Source organism: Danio rerio, chromosome 6 (genome assembly GCF_052040795.2).
Source record: "Danio rerio strain M-AB ecotype USA chromosome 6, GRCz13ab, whole genome shotgun sequence".
In the NCBI taxonomy this organism is placed as follows: Eukaryota; Metazoa; Chordata; class Actinopteri; order Cypriniformes; family Danionidae; genus Danio; species Danio rerio.
This window is the reverse complement of record NC_141026.1, coordinates 38,528,088-38,550,428: the sequence shown is the minus strand read 5'-3', so window position 1 is coordinate 38,550,428 and position 22,341 is coordinate 38,528,088. Positions and strand designations below refer to the sequence as shown.

Below are 22,341 nucleotides of genomic sequence, written 5' to 3'. Positions count from 1 at the left end.
AACAACAACAAACAGTATAAATGCCAGGTATACATTAATATGGTTACATAAATAATAATAATAGCGTTTCAAGTAGTACTTAAACTAATGACCCTGCCTGCAAACGATTATCCTTTAACATTATTTGAAAATGGATTTTGTAAGGAGATAAAAAGCATTTTCAGGATACATTAATATCTGGGCTGATAATCCAGTGGCCTTAGTTCCATTGAGGTTCTCCATTAACTGGAGAGGTACTGAGTTTCTATAAACAAACCACTTAACCCCGGGTTGCTCCTCAGAGACCATTCCTGTAGTAAGTGCTGGACAAATAACCAAATAACATGGGTCGCACGACAGCGTTTCTTTAATGAGAATGTTTATTGCCATGTAAGAACATCCTGTTCCTTTCTGCTAAAGCCCCAGGATAGAAAGTAGGCCACTTTTGGTATACAAACAGACTGGTAGACTAATATTGAAACATTAATAAAATAAACAGATAGCACAAATCGAAAGGAATATTCAATTACATTTGCACGTACTTGTAAAGCATCTAGTCTCAAAGTGTAATGAAAAAATCATGACATGCTAATTGTATATTTGAACACTATATAGTTTAATTTAATATATTTTGGTGAATAAGTAGATATTGTTTAATATTATTATGCAATATATGAATCTCATGCCTGACATTTTCCTTCTCACCATTTACATTGAATAAAACTTGCAAACATGCTTTAATAAATAGAAATCATTTAAAGATTAACATCCCCACTTTAATATTTAAAACTTTTTTTGAAAGGCAATGTAAAAATATGGATAAAAAATATTTCCATCATCTTTCAGCACAATATTTATGTAAAACGTAGCATATGATTTTGAAGACATGTTTAATAATATATATATATATATATATATATATATATATATATATATATATATATATATATATATATATATATATATATATATATATATATATATACACACACACACACACACACACACACACACACACACATATATATATATATATATATATATATATATATATATATATATATATATATATATATAAAAAACCTCAACATAATAATAATAATAATAAAAATAATAATAATAATAATAATAATAATAATAATAATAGTACAACTTTAATAGTATCAATAACAGTATACAGTTGTGAACGAATGTAAAATTACTTTTCCATTGTGCTTGGTTTCTGGGAAATGCATATGTGAGAACGGTAATCAAGAATAAAATAATACACAGTCAAACAAATCTGATTAGTTTTCTATATAACATGCTAAGCAAGCCCATTTATCATTTCATGCCAAAAATAGCTCATATAAAGGTGCAGATAAAAGTATTGCTGAGGTCTTCACAAAAGGCCATATCAGCGAGAGAAGAAAGCCAAGGATCTCTTCCTTTCTTTATTTCTGTGTGCCCTACATACTAAATCCTGATTTCTTTGTCAGGGGATGAAAGTTTCAGACCTGTAGGTCACTTTGATTCCAGTAATGCTTCCACTGGCTTGCGTGGCAGACCATCCATGAATTGAATTGTTATTCAGGCTCACATAGACCCCAAAGTGTTTAAGTCAGGTTTACTTTTGTGACCTAATTCCCTTTGCCTGCTTTCCTCCGCAAATATGCATAGCCTTTTATTTTTTAAACTTAATATTCTTAAGCCACGTTTGCATACAATGACCAAATATTTCATTATAACAAATCTTTAATGAATGCATCCCCTGTGTTCTGAACATTACCACATAATTTAAAGTGTGTCAGACTTGGGAACAGAAACAATATGGTATTTGAATGCAAATGCTAAAAAGTACAGCAATGCACATTATAACACATATATAATCTATCAATGCTGAGATATAATGAGTTCTGTTTATCTCGGGGGCAAGGAAACACATGCTTTCCGATGTGATATTGTTCATTTCGGGCTGAGTATTTACATCATCGCTCATTGTCGACACACTGTGCTCAGTCTGTTCTCCCATGGGCTCTCACTGTACTCTACAGTTGAGGCAAAGGTGAGAATGAAAATGTCCAACACTTCAATAGCAGCTCCATGAGCTAATGAGGGACTAAGTAATGTAGCTAATGTAGTATCTCCAGTGTTGTCACACATTGGACTACAGTATGTGGTTGCGGTAGCTTTTCCATTTCCTCTGCTAGAGAGTGCTGCAAATAAGTTCAATATTTAGCTGAAAGGTTTTGCCATCATTTATTCTCAGCAGTTAATAGTCTACCTCTCTTGTTGAAAGTATCAGCAAATGTGTAATGGTGTGTCTTCAATAATGTTTAAAGGTGCCACAGAATGAGAAACTAGGTACAGCTTAATAACAAGAGTTCCAAAAATGGCAATGACCGTGATCCTTAAACACTGCCGTTTCCTCTTTTTCATGTAAAATCTAAAAGTGTGAAGTAATGGTTAAAAAAAAACACACACACAAAAAAAAAAAAACAGGCCAATCAAACCGAAACATTGACTCTAATGTTAGTTGTGGGATCAGTAATATGCACGCCTCAACAATGATTGATTGGCCTTGTTTCCTAGTAAGATTACAACAAAATATATTATAGTATATACATATATATACACACACACACACACACACACACACCCAACAGTTCTGTTTGGTTATCGAATCTGACAGGCTGATAGCAGTGTGATATTCTGCAATAACAGAACTCTTACAGCCTACTCACCCTTCTGTATTACTCCACCCACATAGAGTGACAGCAGATCAATAATCTCACTACAGTTTGACTAATATTGCAGCAGTTGGACAACATAATGTACTTTTGAGACTTTTTTAAGGTGAAAATGTAGTTGTTTAGATTGTAACTATTGCAGTTTATTTATAAGGACAGTGCCTATTTTAAATATTTATAATTTCGTCGATACGGCACCATCCACAAGATGGCGAGAGAGAGCTCATTATAAGCCATTAGAGGAGGAAAAACCCAGCGTAATCTTAAACTTCAGCCGATCAAATCATTTTAAAATAGGTAAGTTACTTTCTAAATCAATCTCTCTCTTTTGTATGTTGTAGTGCTGTACGTATACCATAGTGAGGTCACACTTTATTTTGATAGTCTGTTTACTGAATTTCAGTTACATTGCATCTACATGCCAACTTTTCATTCGATAATAAGTAGACTGTTAGGTTGGGGTTGGGGTTAGTGTAAGTTGACTTGTACTTGCAAAGTTTCTTTTAGTCAGTTAAATGTCTGTTGAAGGACCAGTATCAACAGATATTAATCAGACAGTCTGTTAATACTCAAGTGGACCATCAAAATAAAGTGTTCCCTATAGTAAATGTAATGTGTTGACTGTGAGATGGGACTCACATTAGGAATGTATGTATTTTGTGTTGGCCACACTTTGTATAACCCTGAGAATTTTTGGTTGGCCGCTTGTTTCTAATGAGTCTCCTTTTTGCGTTAATGCAGACTAGTTCAATAAACAGAAAGACAAAGAAATGCCTGCATCTGTTTAGCCTTTTTTCTTTATCGCAAACACAACAGTAATCTGGTAGTGTTCGCGCTGCGTTGGCTTTTTCAAAGTTAATTGTTGTAATCTCCTAATCGCAACAGAGAAATCCTGGGAAATCTCTGTAGATTGATGGCATTTGATGCCTTTTAGCCATCCTAAAATGTCAGCAAAAACACCTGTTTTGCCATCACTTTAGACATTACAGTATTTCCTATATGGTATTCTTATTTTGAACACTGGACAGGTATTATTGAGTAAAGTCAGTGCAACAGCACCTTATCTGTTTACAGCTTGCTAATTCAGCCCACCCAAAAGAGGCCATAAGGTTGGTTTAACTGTGTATTTTGTTAGTTTAATGTGTAATTTGTGATTTCTGTGTATGTTTATAATGAGGTAAATCATGTGAATAAATGATGTGAGATAAAATGTTTTACCTTGCCTTGTCTAGCCGTGTTTGAACCCTTGCTTTGTTTTATTGTTTATCCTGTCTGTCACCTGTACGAACCACTTGCCGCTTTGACATTGGATAATCTTATGTCTGCACCTGTTTTGACAATTGCCTGTCTGACTAACCTTATAACCTTAAAAGAGCAATGGGCTACATACACACTTTCTTATTCAATATATTGTTTCAAACTCCTAAAAAGTCTAAAAAAAAAAAGTTGATTTGTAAAAGAAGTTGTATGTACAGAGATCAAGCTACCATTATACAATATGAACCCAAAAGTGAACAAAACACCAATAGCTTTAGGAACGTGAAACTTCTATCCTTATATGACCTTCTAGGTCATGGGGCTGAAGAAAATCTGTTTCTCATGCCAAATGTTAGACTTATGCTACAGTAAATATATTTATGTTTGGTGTCTTTCCCTAATTCAATAGTACCCTGCCCAGTGCACTCTTTTGAAACGTTTGCTCTCAGAATGTATTATTTATTCCAAAAATCATGAATAAAAAATGTATTTTTCCTGTAGTCTTTGACTTTTTGCTTTTATAGGTTTTTTTAGCAAGTATTTGCACAACCTTGGTGTTTTTCCTTTAATAAATGTCAGAATTTGAGGACAAATGCATATTTTAAAACTGTACTACACTTTTTTAACAGCTCAGATGCACAAAACCCCAAAATAAACAAAGAACTACTGGTCATGGTGTGTAATGCAGCTCATTTTAACGAGCGACCTTGTAGCTTAGCTGCAGGTAATTGAGTGATCAGTGTCCCAGTGTTTAGAGGATTTAGAGCTCAAATTCATGTTCACGATACTGAATCACATCACATGGGTATGGGAATGGAATGAGGTACAGCCCTTGACATCCTGTGGATTCAGTGGCTGTATTTTGTTTTATAATGTTCTGTCACGCTGCTGACAGGCTGGAAAAGATAAAATCAATTTGTCCTCCATACCGTAGGGGAATGCAGATGTTGCTCAACTGTGAGACAAATCTGAGGCTGACTCTGGCAGAAATTGAAGCAGCTCTGTCTCATGCATGAACTTCCTAAATCAATTTAGCCACACTGCTACCTCCAGACACTATTATTAAAACACACCCAGTTTGCGCAGACTGCCATTGTCTCCAGATAGACGTGAAAAAAGCTGAAGCTACAGTAACTGGTTAAATGTTGGTTAGCCTTTGCATAACTGCAATGGTGGTTTATAAAAACTATAAACTGGGAAAAAAAGGTGTGGCAAGAACCAAGTGTAACAGTTGTAATGATGAGGGCGTGGCAATGGAGAGAATGTTTCACTACAGCTTCATTATAAAGAATCAGACAGGCAAAGGTTAAGACGGGTGCAAACAAAAAATAAAAGGTAATCCAAAAAGGGTCAATCCAACAGAGAGGCAGAAGTCGGGCTAGGTGGCAAATAAAACAAAAAAAAAAGTCTAAGAATCATTAAAAGGAAGCGAGAAACAAATGTGAGGTCCACGGCACAAAACAATGTAGCCGGCAGCTAGCTCTCTGCAACTCTTACATGGTCGCCCACTGAAGCCAAGCAGGGCTGCGTCCGGTCAGTACCTGGATGGAAGACCACATGGGGAAGCTAGGTTGCTGCTGGAAGTGGTGTTAGTGAGGCCAGCAGGGGGAGCCCAACCTGCGTTCTGTGTGGGTATTAATGCCCTAGTATAGTGATGGGGACTCTATACTATTCAGTGAGAGGGTCTTTCGGATGAGATGTTAAACAAAGGTCCCGACTCTCTGTGGTCATTAAAAATCAAAGGATTTCCTTCAAAAAAAGAGTAGGGTTTTACCCTGGCATCCTGGACAATTTTGCCCACTGGCCTCTGTCCATCATGGCCTCCTAACCCTCCGCATATCATAATTGGCTTCATCACTCTGTCTCCTCTCCACCAATCAGCTGGTGTCAGGTGTGCAGTCTGGCACAAAATGGCTGCTGTTGTGTCATCCAGTTGGAAGCTGCACACTGGTGGTGGATGAGGATATCCCCCCTATGTGTAAAGCACTTTGAGTCCCCAGAAAATGAATGTAAAGAATTATTATATATTATTAATAATAATATAGCACAATGAAGGTGTGTGAGAGTGATCTCTATGAAGTGTATATACATGGTTTCAATGATTGGCAGCTGTGTGTTAGGGGTGCAATCTACTGGGTATCGTGGTTTTACAGCCATTGTTTCAGTACGATACAGTATGTGCTTAAAAATAATGGCTACAGAAAAATTAAAAGAACAATATACATATTTATTGGGTAACAAACACCTGATAATACAACAGCTGCACACATATGACTGTAGTTTTGCATTTTCTCTCATTTATAGGGCATTTTGAAAACTGGGTGTTCAAATATATTGATTAAAAAATGGAGTAAAAGCTTAAATTTCCACTTTTTCTATTTTACATCTTGACTCAATAGTCTTAACCAATTATACAGGTAATAATTATGTCTACACATCTTAATAATTAAGCACTTTTAGAGTATTGATTACTTCTGTTTACAATATGCTTGCATTACCAAATCAACAATGTATTTTTCATTCATTCATTCATTTTCTTTTCAGCTTAGTCCCTTTATTAATCTGGGGTTGCCACAGTGGAATAAACCGCCAACCTATCTAGCATATGTTTTTACGCAGCGGATGCCCTTCCAGCTGCAACCCATCTCTGGGAAACATCCGTACACACTCATTAACACTCATACACTACGGACAACTTAGTCTACTCAATTCACCTGTACCGCATGTCTTTGGACTGTGGGGGAAACCGGAGCACCCGGAAAAAACCCACACGAACGCAGGGAGAACATGCAAACTCCACACAGAAATGCCGACTGACTCAGCTGAACCTGTGCAAACTATAGGCTCCGTATGGGACACTTCTCTCGTCTGAACACGGAACCTCGATCTGGCTTTTGTGACTACTGATCAAGGCTATCTTTGCAACGGAAAAAAAAAATAAAATAAAAATCTGCATTTGTTATATTTTGTGTCAGTGGAAATTTATAGCAAGTATCTGTTGAAACACTCATGGCAATGTGCTGTGCTTTGGCCTCACCTGCACATTTGGGCTATATCTCCTTCACTTGCCATACTGAAACACAAATAATCTCCACACACAGCGACACACGAGGAAACGTGATGTCAACAACAGATGCAAATACTAAGAGGTGACTGGACAAGTCTTTGCACATGCAGTGAATGTGAAAGCTTATCGGATGCATACAAAAATGGAACTTTTTTTGTTTTTATCACCAAACCAATATGAATAAAGCATATTCTGAACCATGATTAACAGAGCGCAAGGAACCATTGGAAGACAATCGGATGATATGCATTTTTACCAAGAACCATTGCATTCCTAGTGTGTGTGTGTGTCCAGATTCAAAATTGCTGTAGATTGTTGATTGGCACAATACAGGATGGGTACACAAATTATTGAGAGTTATACTACGGAAGCAGAGAATACTTGATTATGTTTGGTGTGGTGTAGTTATTTTCAGGGAAATCCACAGCATCAGTAGTTCCAGAATGGAGCCACATTACTGTTTAATATTACAATGTTGATTTTTTTTTCAATGGTTCTTAAAGATTACAACAGCAAATTTATGACATGTCCACACGTATATGTATATTTTTATAAACAGAATTTTTCCCTCTTAAAAGAAAAAAACCCTCATGACAATGCAAAACTCACTGTGATGCATGTTACAGGCATGCTGAACCAACAGGTGGAGATACTGGGTGATTAAGTGTTTTCAAGAGTGAATTGCATATATGTCAATGCGAACGCGAGAATGTGTGTTCAGGGCCTTAATCACCATTCACAAGCATAATGACTTAGCAAACAGAAATATCCGAAAATGGGGTAAAACATGTTTAGAAATTAAGTTTTACACAAAATTTACTTGCACAAACATGGGAACACATGCGCAAAAATGTTTTGCCTCTATCAATAGTACAAAGCTAAAAAAATAAATAAATCAACTAGTCACTCTTTGCTGATACAAAGATCTCTCTGATTCCTTTTTTATTTTTATTTCATTGCAAATTACAAAAATAGCTCACTTTAGAATGTTTAATGTAAAAATGTTAAAGGTTATCAGGCAGGCTGTCAGTTCATAAAGAGATCAACTGTTTCGTCACAAAAGTCAACATGCCGAAGCCTTTCTTCCATCGGCATCCATTCAAAAAAGTCAGCCGTATCCTCTTAGATGTTTCTGATTTTAATGAATGAAAATCCAGTGTTGAGGAAGCTACTCTGAAACCGTAGTTTGATAAACTAGAAGCTACTCACCTGGAATAGTTCTAGCTACTACATTACAAGCTACTACCTACAGTAAAAATAGCAATAGTTACATTGAAGCTATCATTTTTTCCCCAAAAGTATATATTGCCATAACATAAATAAATGTTAATTTTAAGAAACACATTTGGTACTTAAAACATTACAATTATAATGTCAAAGTTGAATGTTTTATTACACATCATTTTAAATTATTTCAAAATGTCAAGGGTCAAAGTACAAATGTAGCATTGCAATAACTACACAATTAACTTAAATTAAGCACACAGTAGCATTTTATCAAAAATAAATTGACATATGGCTCCATTTTGGAAAGATATTTTACATATAGCATTCTTACTTCAGGTAAACTGTCAACAGTCTGGATATTTTATAGATTGAATTTGTTGTTACTGTAAAAAATATTATTAACAAAATAATAAACAGTAATACAAATGAATAATGTACATATAAAAATGTAAAACCATGAGATGTGGGATTTACCAATTAATAGTTTTCATGTGACATCACAACATTAGGTCAATGCCACCCCTGGTGGGCAAAACGATTAAATTTCCTCAACCAACAAATACAGCATGTGATCTTGTAAAGGCGCACTCACACTATGCTATCCGAACTGTGCCCAGGGCCATTTCCAGGATTGTTTGAATAGTGTGAGTGCTCTAAATTAGGCTCAGATGCGGTTAAGTTGGCCAGCCCTGGCCTGGTTGGAAGACGCGTGCCAGAGCGCAGTTTACTTGGGCATGAGACGTCACTTTTAAGGGACTGTTTCATATGGATTTATTAATCATTTCTACTGTTTAATAAACACAATCTGTGGTAGATTATTAAAGTTGCAAACCCCTTACTGCACGACAGCTGCACCTTCAGCAAACCTCCAAATTCTGCAGCAAGGGGACTTTATAAATGTTTATGAGCGTCAAAGGTGGCTGATCTGTTCTGAGAAATACTTGACTGTGCAGTCACTGCATCTCAAACAACTAAAACGATGTAACAATATAAAACCTCCACTGTGCTGCGTGAGAGCGCTTCTTAAACTGAACAGCGCATCATTGATGACATAAGCATGCTCAGGCCCAACCATAATGTGAGTGCGGGCCGTCAGGGGAGACGGGAGGGGGGATAAGCGTACTTCGGCCCGGTTCAAGGCAACTGTACATAGTGTGAGTCCACACTAACGCCCCATTCACACGAGGCTTGTCTAAAGTTGGGGCTGACACGATTTTAATAGTAGCGCCAGCCAATGAAATTAGTCAGCAATCGGCTACTGTCTGAGCTTCTGTATTTGAATACAGCGATCTGATTGGCTGACACTTCTGTTGGCGCTTGAAAAGTTAAGCAAATCCCAACTTGTGTCACAAGCAACACCTATGAAGCGTTGTCGACGGATCCACAATGCTGTTCGGCAACGCTTAAGGTCATCCATTTAAAGTGAATAGGAAGCGTTGACGCTGATGCCCAGTGTGAATGGGACGTAAGACAATAATATGCTGATTGCTTCAGACCATTGCAGGTTTACTAAATAGATGGCAGCAGTTGTCAAGCTACTCTTAGCTGAAAAAAATAACTGGATATGGGAAAAGCTAAATTGTATAATAACTACTGTAGCTGTAAAATGTAGCTAAGCTTGTTGCTGAGCTTGTTGTAGCAAGCTACTCCCCCATACAAATCATGCTCAAACTAACATGTCATGGTAGCATAGACATTCATGATAATAACATTTTATTTCCCATGCCTTTCATCTCAGTAATTAGAGCAAATGCTTTACCTGCATGATTTGAACTGATTACTTGTGCAAAGCAATAAAACACTACGCCTATTATTCTATACTATTTTGTTCACAAGTTTTGGACATCCAGCATTAATAAAGATGGAATGAAATAAATGGGCTTTTGTGGAACTAGCACATATAATATAGCATCAATGAGTTTTATTTAAATGATTTAAAAAAAAAAAAAAACAGCGCAAACAGAAAAAATGGGTGATTATTATTTATTTTGTTCAAAATTAAAATAGATGGTGCATCTTAGTAACTTTTTCATGTTTATTTTTTTTTTTTTGGCTGATGTTATAGGCTCCTATTATGGGGAAGATTTGTAGTGACATGCAAAATGATAGAACATAATTTATCCATCATAACCAGCCAAATTGGCTAGTGTGTTGATATGCATTGCCTGCCACAATCACTTTTCAACCACATTTGGCAGGTTGGCTGGTGTCAATTTCAAAGCCTGAATTGGAGAATTAACTGTGCATAGTGCAATTTGCTTATAGTGACGGCTGAATAGAAAAGAGTTCATTCTAAAGAACTAGCCTTCACCAGACCAGGTCCTTTGACAGTCAACTCTGATATGACAAACTGTTATGATATGTGCCTATGGTCTATAGATTTGGTCCTGCTGGAAAAAGATGCCATAAACTCAAACAAATCAAGTAAACAGTCAGACAGACAGGCTCCAGGCTACACACTCATCCAAATATTTTTTGTACAAATGCTTCATTCACTCATATTACCTCAATTGAGAAACATAACCTCGTTTCCATGATAGTGGCTTTCTACTTGATATGGCTGAGCAATTGCTTTTTGAGAAGCATGGAAAATATTTACTGTAAAGGGCTATTTGATGTACATTCACCACACATCAAGATCATTAAAGACATAAAGGAGTCTGTTTACCTGAAGATAATTGAATCTTCTCTTATTTATCGGATTTCCAAAATGAGTTGTTTATCTTGTGGTCAAATATATTTGAGACAGTATATACATACACTCACCGGCCACTTTATTAGGTGCACCTGTCCAACTGCTTGGTAATGCAAATCTCTAAATCAATCAATCACATGGCCGCAACTCAATGCATTTAGGCCTGTAGACAAGGTCAAGACGATCTGCTGCAGTTCAAACTGAGCATCAAAATAGGGAAGAAAGGTGAATCAAGTGAATTTGATCGTGGCATGGCTGCTGATCTACTGGGATTTTCACTCACAACCACCTCTAGGGTTTACAGACAATGGTCCAAAAGGAGAAAGTATTGAGTGAGCGGCAGTTCTGCGGTCGTAAATGCCTTGTGGATACATGAAGACATAGGAGAATGGCCAGAATGGTTCAAGCTCAAATAAGCCACTTGTTACATCTGAGGTATGCAGAAGAGCATCTCTGAAAGCACAACACATCGAACCTTGAGGTGGATGGCCTACAGCAGCAGAAGATCACACCAGGTGCCACTCCTGTCAGCTAAGAACAGGAAACTGAGACTACAGTTCGCACAGGCTCACAATTGGACAACAGAAGATTGGAAGATTGTTGTCTGGTCTGATGAGTCTTAATTTCTGCTTCGACATTCGGACAGTAGGGTCAGAATTTGGAAAGCATGAAATCATGGATCCATCCTGCCTTGTATCAACGGTTAAGGCTAGTAGTGTAATGGTGTGGGTGATACCTTCTTGGGACACTTTGGGCTCATTAACACCAATTGAGCATCATTAATATGGACTAAAATGTTTGACCAACATTTCCAGTACCTTGTTGAATCTATGCCATGAAGGATTATGATAGTTCTGAAGTTAAAAGAGGTCTAACCTGGTACAAGTATGGTGTACCTACAGAAATAAAGTGGCTGGTGAGTGTATGTTTAACATGTACACACACCAAATACATATATAAGCTGTTCTCTCCAGTGAGCTCACTGTGAAGTACTAGAAAAATCAATGTCGGGCTTCATAAATTTAGCACAGCACAGAGTGATTGAAATGCTTTGATTATTTCGCAAACGTGCCATTCTCTATTAGTTCAGACTATTCCCCTGTGCAACAGAAAGAAGGCAAATATTTGTCTGCATGTTTTTAATATAGTCTCAAATCAATTCCAAGCGGTTATAAACTCAAAAGAAAAAGAAAGCCCCAAAGGTTATTTTTTTAACTTTTCAATACATTGTACAAAAAGATGACAGAGACTGATGATACGGCTGCTACACCTAATTCTCAAGTTCAGTGAGAGAGACGTTTCTGTGCAACCTTCATTTGTCCTTTACACCAATAACAGAATTCTATTTCTTTTAGCGTAGCAAATCGCAGCCAGAGACTTCAGTCCCACAGTGAACTACAGCTAATGCCGAAAGTCAGTCTCATATTCCTCGAAGACAGTTGCTTCCTCTGTATTAAATCCTTAATGCATAAGGAAAAACTCTGCTTGACAGCAGGCGAGTAGTGGAATTAAATATAGGTACAATCCAGAGGCACTATTGTGCTGTCTAAACAGAAACATACAGTGACAAACAACAGCGTGGACATGTAAAGACAAGGACAAATCCTGACTACAGCATAATTACAATGTTTTGTTGTCAAGATTATGGAGAGATTTGTACAAATAGTCTTTCAAGTTGCATTTCGTTCAAGGGAAATGTCACAATAGGCACATTTAAAAACACTGTCACTGGTTAAGTCATGCGACATCACAGGCTTATGCATACAGTCATCCAGTCTTTGTTATGCAAGGCAGGCTTGCAACTCGTGTTTAAGTCTACAGGAATTTATTTCCACCTGAGGCTGAATTGGTTTGCATGTAATAATCATACCCAGTTCTTTGAAAATGTTTTTAAATTTGTCTGTTTAAAGAGATTAATCTTTAAAACTATGTGTAGAACAAGGTTAATGTAATCAAAAGAGGATCAAAGTGAAGCAAAATCGATCCCTGAATAATCAAAGTAAAGCAACGCTCAAGCAGTTCACACCATCCGAAAAATCAACTAAAACCGCTCTTGCTCCAAACGGATGATGAAACACCCAAGTTTTCATCTGACATCTCTGTTGTGCAGGCATGTTGTTGTTGTCAGACCCAATGCTTGTGTTTGTTAGACTGGAAAAGCTCAAACTGCGAAATTGTTTATTCAGATTTATTTCAGTTGCTCACTGGGACCGGGAAATGAGCCAAATAGCAATCAGAGGTGCGTCATAGATCATGTGAACGACACGGTTACACATTCCAGTTTACTGATAAGAAAAGTACAAAGATTTGGCTGAGGGCCATAACATTTCTGCTCAAAATTTGGCATCCGCACTCAAAATTGAGGCAAATATATGCAGGTCCACTGACAACAAACACATTTTATTTTCAGTAGCACTTTTTTTGTGATGATTCATTTTGAACATTCCGTTTACATTTTAAACATTCTGTTTCTACCAGTAGAGCAAAAATGCAAACCTTAACATGCAATGCATTTAAACTTTAAGCAGTGTACAAATCAAGCAAATATTCCTGAAATTCATTTGTTACTTAAATGAAACTCAGCTACTTATATTAAAAAGAATGAAATAAATTAATAAATAAACCTATTTTTGGTGGCACAATGATTCAGAGGTTAGCACTGTCGCCTCACAGCAAGAATGTCACTGGTTTGAGCCCTGGGTAGGCCAGTTATTGGCATTTATGTGTGGAGTTTGCATGGCTCCGGTTTCCCCCACAGTTCAAAGTCATGCGGTCAGTACCGCCGCTCCCTAAACGCAGAGTACGCAGTCTGCGTAGGGCAGTCTCCGGAGGGGGGCACCTTCTCGGCTGCTCAAAATAATATTGATAATTATTTACTAATATAAACATAAACTGCATGTAAATAAAGCATCTATTGATAATATGTTGTTAAACACATTTAAAAAAGCATTTTAAGGCGGACGCATAAACAAACATGTGACGTAATTTTTCGTGCAAGCACATAGCCGCGTGCGCGACGCGTAGCGCGGCCCGGTCCACTTATCTTTGCGGCTGCTAGCTCAATATAATTATAATAGATGCAAGTTGCAGCTCTATGCACGGAAAAAGACAACAGCAGTCTGGAGCTGAGAAGAGGAAGAAAGTACAAGATGAATCATGTGCATCACTTTCAGGTAACTTCCATAAATCTGGAAAACATATTTTTAGTTGTTCAGTAAATTAGTGAGGCTAACCTTTAAACTTCTCCACAACTGCTATCTATTGTGCTTTAGACAGGACATGTTCTTTGACTTTTTGCGTTTGCCCCTCTTTCACATGTTGCTGCTAATTACACAAACTCAATTTGTGTTATCACTTGTACAATACTTTACAATTCTGTTTGCACACTAGCTACATACACATGCACAAGTACTTCACTATGTATTATTTATCATTATATAGTTATGTTATATAATTATATATTATATCATTCTTTGCAGACAGCAGTTATCATTGTTTATTGCTTTTTCTATTTCCATACATTTCTTATTGCTGTTATTGCTTGTATCACTGCAATGACAATAAAGTCTCTTTAGTCTTTTTTGTGCATTGCAGTATAAAATAACAAAACCGACTTATATTCTCTGATTTCTGAAAGATCAATTATACAAAATGAGTCAAATTACTGTAAATCACAGGCCAGAAACCATTTTTATTGCATGAATTAATTAATGATTATTTTTTTCTAAATGTTAACAAAGTTTTTTGTTTAAAAATACACCGATTCATTCTTAAAAGCCACAAATGTCTTTGATTTATACAGAAAGGAAGGGTCAGCTTTTGTCACCATAGATTACAGTGCAAATTAAATCAACATATTAGTTGTAGTTTAGACACAATATGAAGAGTGTTGGACCAGCCTATTGTTTTAATGTTATGTCATGAGCTTTTTTCTTTCAATGACTAATTTCTTCTGTATTGTTCATGGAGGTCAATGCTGAAATTTGTTACAAAAGAAGATGAGGTGGCCTGACCAGCACTGCTCCAGAGACACCGGCAGCTGCACAGGTGCAGGATGCAGAACTGAGGACCGTCTATCTCTACAGGTACAGAGAGGGTTTTATTCCTTACCCTTTGTAAATGTTTGAAATTATGTTTCTGCAGAAGACATGACAGTGTTTATTTTGATGTAAGCTACTATTTTGTAATTTAAACATTTGAACGTTCAAGTATAATTTGAGTGTCTTTATGCATATGTATATAAATAAATAAATAAATAAATAAATAAATAAATACGTGTGAATGTTTGTGTGATTTTGTTCCTCTGTGGAGGCACCACAGTAAAATTTCGCTTAGGGCACCCTTTTGGCCAGCAGCGGCCCTGCATGCGCTATACAGTAGGTGGATTGAATAAACTAAATCGTCCATAGTGTTTGAGTGTGTGTGTGTGTGTGTGTGTATGTGTGAATGAGTATGTTTGTGTGTTTTCCAGTACTGTTTTTTCCAGTGTGCATCATGTGGTTCATTCTGCTATGGTGACTTATGATATACTGTATAAGTGACTAAGTTGAAGGAACATGAATAAATGAATAAACTATTTATGGAGACAGCATATTTGATGGCATATGTTAAATCATCATTCATTCATTCATTTTCATTTCAGCTTAGTTCCTTTATTAATCAGGGGTCGCCACAGCGGAATGAACCGCTGACTTATCCTAGCATATTTTTTACGCAGCAAGTGCCCTTCCAGTCGCAACACTGGAAAACACCTATACACTCATGCATTCACACTCATACACTATGAACAATTTAGCTTATTCAATTCACATATACCACATGTCTTTGAATTGTGAGGGAAACCGGAGCAACCCACACACAAACTTCACACAGAAATGCCAACTGGCTCAGCTAGAACCATTGACCTTCTAGCTTTGAGCTGATTGAGCTACCTACTGCACCACCATGATGCAACATTTTAAATCTTTAAACCAATTAATAAATTCCATGCTAGGTTATATGATGTACCTGATGAAAGCTGCCTCACTGCCACACTACAGTGCACATAGCAAATAGTTTTGGCAGATGGGGACACTTTTGATTTTTTTCATCCAAATGTGTTCTGTGTTATTATCCATTTCAGGATTCTGGGTGTGTTTATATTCTCTCGCGTGCGTGCGTGCATGCGTGTGTGTGTGTGCGTGACATCACAGAGTACTGTTAACCTACCCCAAATAAGTTTTCATGTACTTTTTCAGGCCAAGTTAGAATGGCAATAATTGTTCCTTGAAGAGTTTTTCACAATCTATTATATTCCAAAAAATGCATACGGTGGAAAAGAAAATTAAATTTATTCAAATATTTTTTAAACCATGAAACAAATGCTTTCTTAAAGCGTTTTTATGGAACCCAAAATTCTTCTATGTGTGGCACAACTGAAAAAAATTGTTATTTTATTTATTTTTTTCAACTCCATGTCAACTACAATGACAATGGTATTTGGGTGTTCTGAAAATGCACATTTTTCAAAACAGGTTTCAAAGTGCAAGATTTAAAAAAAATAATAATAATAAAAAATACAAACTACAAAAACATGAAGTTGTCAAAGAAGAGATGTGTAATCATATCCATATTATATGTTCTGTAGGTATGCAGAGGTCTTTGAGAACCAAGGCAAACAGTAGGAGTGTATTTGTACAGATATGTTTCTTTATAATTTTACAAAATCAACTAATGGCCTAATTTACAAAATACAGTGCAAATCTGGGAATCGTTTCAGAACAATCAAAAACTATTATATTAATATATATATATATATATATATATATATATTTATTTATTTATATTTATATATATATATATATATATATATATATATATATATATATATATATATATATATATATATATATATAAATATAAATAAATAAATATATATATATATATATATATATATATATATATATATATATATATATATATATATATAATTAAAACTATTATATTTATTAATATGTTGAAAAAATCTGCTCTCAGGAAAAAAACAGAAATTGAGAGAAAAAATAAACAGGAGGGGCTAATAATTCTGACTTCAACTGTATATGTTTGATTGGTACATTAATATCCATGCAATACTCAAATGTTATCTAATTTGTATAATATTAATGTTATTAAATTTAAAATAAAATGAATATTATTTTTTCTTCCGTGAAAGACAAAGTTGGCAATGACATGTTAAATGTTGCACCATAAAAACTGTCAACCTCACAAGAAATCATCTGTTACACGGTTAATATGATGTTGACACTACAGTCACTCCAACTCAGCAATGTGAAAGGTAGAATGTGAGTAAGACCCGTAGATAGACCAATGTCCCTAAAAGTAATAGTTTAGGATAGCAGGGTGATAAGTCAGTTAGCCTTAGGCTTGCTGATGCATGGCCCAGAAACACCATTTGTCAAGTCTGACTGCAAGCAGCCGGAGGACACTAGAGACACGCTCAAAATCTCTGAGGAAAAATCAGCTTGACAACTGAAATTATTGGTAATATCCATTCTGAGGCTAATTAGTCTTCAAGATTGAAGTATTATCATGAGGATCTGTGGGAAAGAAGCTTAAAAAACTTGCTAAATGCATTTTAAACTTTTTCATTTGCATTGTATGTTGCATATCCTTAAAATAATGCATAATGAAACATTACGCAAGAATTCAACATTAAAACAAACAAACAAAAAGACATTAAAACATTAAAGCAAAAGAACTTTAAACATTTGTAAAGATGTTGTAGTTTATCTGAAATAATTGCTTAATATTGATGCATTGCGATAAGTATTTAATAATTTAATTAAAATATTACAGTTGTTTTGTTTTATGCATTATGCATACTGGTTTGGGGAGAAAAACAACACAATTAAACAACACAAAAAAACAAAAAAGAAAAAATTAAATGCATTTACGTGAGCAGAATTCTTTTTGCTGCTTATGCTCCACTTTACCCTTTATAATGACCCTTTCAAGTGCTCTAAGGTTTCTGGTACAATCATGGTTGAGGAAGGGAAAAAAATCTTTCAAAGTAGTTAAAATGTCAAACCACAATTCAAGGATCTCATTCGAATTCCTGTAATTAAGCTGTTGGACCTTTAATGAAGGGCTTTGCAGCAGACCATCAGCCAGAGGAAGGCATTTGGACAAGCTGTCATTGTGTCAAGAAATTCTTACTGCCTTGCATGCTGGCGATCGTTTCGGTTTTATAGGACTGTCAAAATAATCAGAATTTAAAGGAATTATGAGATTTTCTGCATAAGCATGTACATATACTTAAAGGCATAGTTCACCCAAAAAATATTCAAAATGTAGAGTATGGATTAGTAAATGATATCAGAATACATTTTTTGGGTGAACTATTCATTTGATCTATTAATCAGTATTTATTTATTTTTTTTTTTTACTCAAAATCAAGACTAAATTAATACAACCCCACATAAGAAAAAGTTGGGACAGTATGGAAAACACATATAAATAAAGAAAGTAGGGATTTCTAAATTGACTTTGACTTGTATGTCCTTGTTGACAATGCAACAAACATTATTTAATGTGTTTCTCATGCTTTGTATTGTTTCTTTTTCTTTCTTTTTTTTAATTCCAATTTTGGTTCTTGCAACACATTTCAAAAAGTTGGAACAGTAACGCATTTACCACCTTGTAAAGTTGCCATTCCTTTTCACAACACTGAAAATACGTTTAGAGACTGAACGGTTCTTCTTGCAAACAAGTCTTAAAGGTGAAGAAAAATACAGGGTTTTCACTGTAGCATTTTGCACTTCAAAATGTGCCACACATTCTCTATTGCAGACAGATCAGGACTGCAGACAGGCCAGTCCAGTACCTGTATCCTCTTCCTGCGCAGCCAGGACATTGTAATGCATGCAGAATGTGATTTTGCATTGTCTTGTTGAAATATGCATAAGTGTCCCTGGAAAAGGCAGCAGCATATTGTGCTTCAAAATCTCAATGTACTTTTCCCCTGTATGGCTTTTGGACTTGTTGCTGGTAACAGTCTGGATGATCCGAAGGACACAGTGTCCATTTTACTCCAAAATAACTAACATAGGGATTCATCAGACCATATTACACATTTTCACTGTGTGATGGTCCATCTCAGATGCCTTTAAATGAACAAATGAATGAATAAGTATGGTACAAAGTATGGTACAAACTCTTATCTGTTGTTAGTAACTGTTTTATTAAAATTTTACCAGATAGGACCTTATTGTAAAGTGTTACCAACAATTTCAACAGACTGTTTTTAAGTCAACGATGTGCTTAGTAAATGTTGGAGTTAAAATGAACTTGAAGTTAAAATTAAAATGAAGTTATTAAGCAGTTATTTTAGTATACATTTTTCATAAATTTGTGTTAATGTTTTATAGTGTTAGTTCTTTTATTTTAAGTTTATTTTTGTTTAAGTTAAACAACATAGAAATTTAAAGTATAACATGGAATTTTCAATCTCTGGCAACCAACTGAAATTAAGTTTCAGAAGAATTAGGAAACTAGTATTTGATTTTATTACAATATTTAATTTATTATAGTAACACAACTGATTTTAGTTTTATGGCGTCCCGTCTGTACACCGACTACTTGCCACAAAACTAAACAACTGGACACAGGACATTAATCTGACTGCCAAACAATCACAAACATCAGACATATTAGCATATACTGTGTGGATATGTAAACAGTCAAGATGACCCGTAGTACATAGAAGACCCAGTGTTATTAGTTCTGTGTTTGTTATCTTGAATGTTGTGATTGACCATTCAGAATCAAGTATTCCAGAGAGCCGTGTAGGAATCTGTGATAACCACAACTAGATGAACATTACTACACTTAACTAACATTATGTCAGTGTAGCTATACTGTAGAGTGCTATCATTTTAACATATAACATTTACCTGATGCAGCCCACACATTATAACAGTCACACACAGAGCACAAAGGCAACAGAGACATAATATTCTGTCTTATCGACTTCTTGGGGAGCAGAAGAAACCAAGCTGGCAAGGTAATAGTGCCCTCATATTCCCTAAATGTCTCTGTTATGAAGAAATGTTATGGTTCCGCCCTTGAGGTGCTAAGATTCATCTCTGAGTTATTGGAAAACACATGTCACACATGTGCCTTCTTTTATTGGCTCTGTGCCCACAAAGATGCCTTGATGCTTTGATCGATTTCTTATATAATGTGCAGCATTATAGCTTTACATCCAGCTCTGAGTAAGTGAAACACTTCACATCATTGCCAGCAAAACAAGAAACCCTCTACATGCATTAAATCTAATTTAGTTTACATTATTTCAAATAAAAACTAATATTAAATAATTACTTGAAAGCATTCTGAAATAGTTTAGAGAAATACACACACACACATATATATATATATATATATATATATATATATATATATATATATATATATATATATATATATATATATATATATATATATTATATATATATATATTTCTTATACAAGTTTACAATTATTTAAATTACTTAAAATAGTTCATTCATTCGTTCATTCATTCATTCATTCACCCATTCATTCAGCCTTGGACATTTTAGATATATAAATATATTTTATATACATAAATATACACTGTAAAAAAAATGTTCTCTCAACTTTAGTCATCTTGTTGTAATGACTTAAGTTTTCTCAACTTAAAATGTTTAGTTGATAGAGTTAAATGACTGACCCAACTACTTATTTCAAGTTAACTGGACTTGAAATGTTGGGTTTTAATGGGTTAACTTACATTACAAAGTTAGCAAAACTTGCCAAGTTTAGTTTAAATACATTAACTTAAATTTTCAAGTCTACTGAACTTAATCTAGCAGATTTTCTTAGAAACAGAACAGACAACGAAATACATGACACATTTTAATAAAGCTCTTTACTTTTTACACAATGTACTTACAACATAATTGTCTTTACAAAGTATTCTTTACAAAATATTTTTAAAGTAAAAGTAATCTCTAGGAGAAAAAATACACAACACTAATGCAGACAGGCTTTTGGAAAAAAATAACAACAGAACTTGAAATATTATAAAATCTGATCTCAACATCTTAATTTCAATGTATTTGGTGAGTGTACTCTTGAGCTGCAGATATCTGCTCCAATGTTTGTCAACAGTTTCTGATTTCCAGGAGTCATCCCTCTGCATATATATATATATATATATATATATTTTTTTTTTTATGTGTGTGTGTGTGTGTGTGTGTGTGTGTGTGTGTGTGTGTGTGTGTTGATGTCTCATTTATTTTCTTTTTTCCAATTATGTAAAGCAAATCGCAACTACTGTACCTTAAGTTTCACTGGCTAAAGGAGATGTCATGTAACATTAGTAAGATTTCATTTTATTGGTTAAATATCATTAAAAAAGGGATTTTCTTGGTGTCATTTATAATTGACGATGCCCTAGTGGGTTACCCAAGTTTGCAAAATGTGACATTAAATAAAACAAATCAGGATACCTACTCATTATTTGCTGTCAACAAAGTCCATCCATAGACTTTTCCTGGCGCCTGGAATGATCAGCGCCACAAGCTACAAAATGTCAGCGGTCAAAATTGTGTTAAAGGTGTGCGTAATCATGGGACATTCTGATAGAACCTATGTTTTGTTGTTATATGAACATTTTATTTTAGGTTTTCACATGCACCTTCAAGTTGAGGTTGTTACAACTCATACTGTTGAGTACAGAGGCACTGCAAGTTGATAAGACATGATTTGTTTTTGTCATCTGACTAAAACTGAATCATTTTTCACAGTTTATTTATAAAAAATGACCAAAATGCATTTGTAGGACAGAATTAAGCAAACATTCATTCATTCATTCATTCATTCATTCATTCATTCATTTATTTATTATTTATTTTTAATAAACATTACAGATATTATTATATTGTATCATATAAATTCCCTTGTTCAGAGTTTGCTTCACTTTTGAAGTTGTAATCAATATAGAACATTCCGTTTGTTTTAAAAGCTTATGTAAGTGACATTTACGGTGGCATAAGATGCAGTTATACATCTCGCATTAATGCGCAGCCTAGGTTTGAAGCACACCAGATGGCTTCCTAGAGAGGCCAATAATTCGCCTCCCCCTCTTGAAGCTTCTCACATTGATTTATAAGGTCTATATCAGATTTTAAATCTCTCCTCTGCAGCTGATTAATGTTTTATAATCACTGTCTTGAGTGAGGAGGAAGCAGCGTTCAGAACATACACACTGATTGCAGCATCTTACGAATGAAGTAGGTTACTAACGCACTGTCACCTCTGAAGCTGTGCTTGTAATCAAGAAAACAGCATGATCCAGCACTGTTTAGCTATGGGTATCTCTT

General features: G+C 35.2%; 1 protein-coding gene across 6 annotated transcripts in view; it reads right to left on the bottom strand.

Moving 5' to 3' along the window:
* The window catches only part of rhcgl1 (Rh family, C glycoprotein, like 1), a 131,285-nt gene that overhangs the window by 20,874 nt on the left and 88,070 nt on the right, over positions 1 to 22,341 (bottom strand). The gene's annotated exons all lie outside the window — the stretch shown is intronic.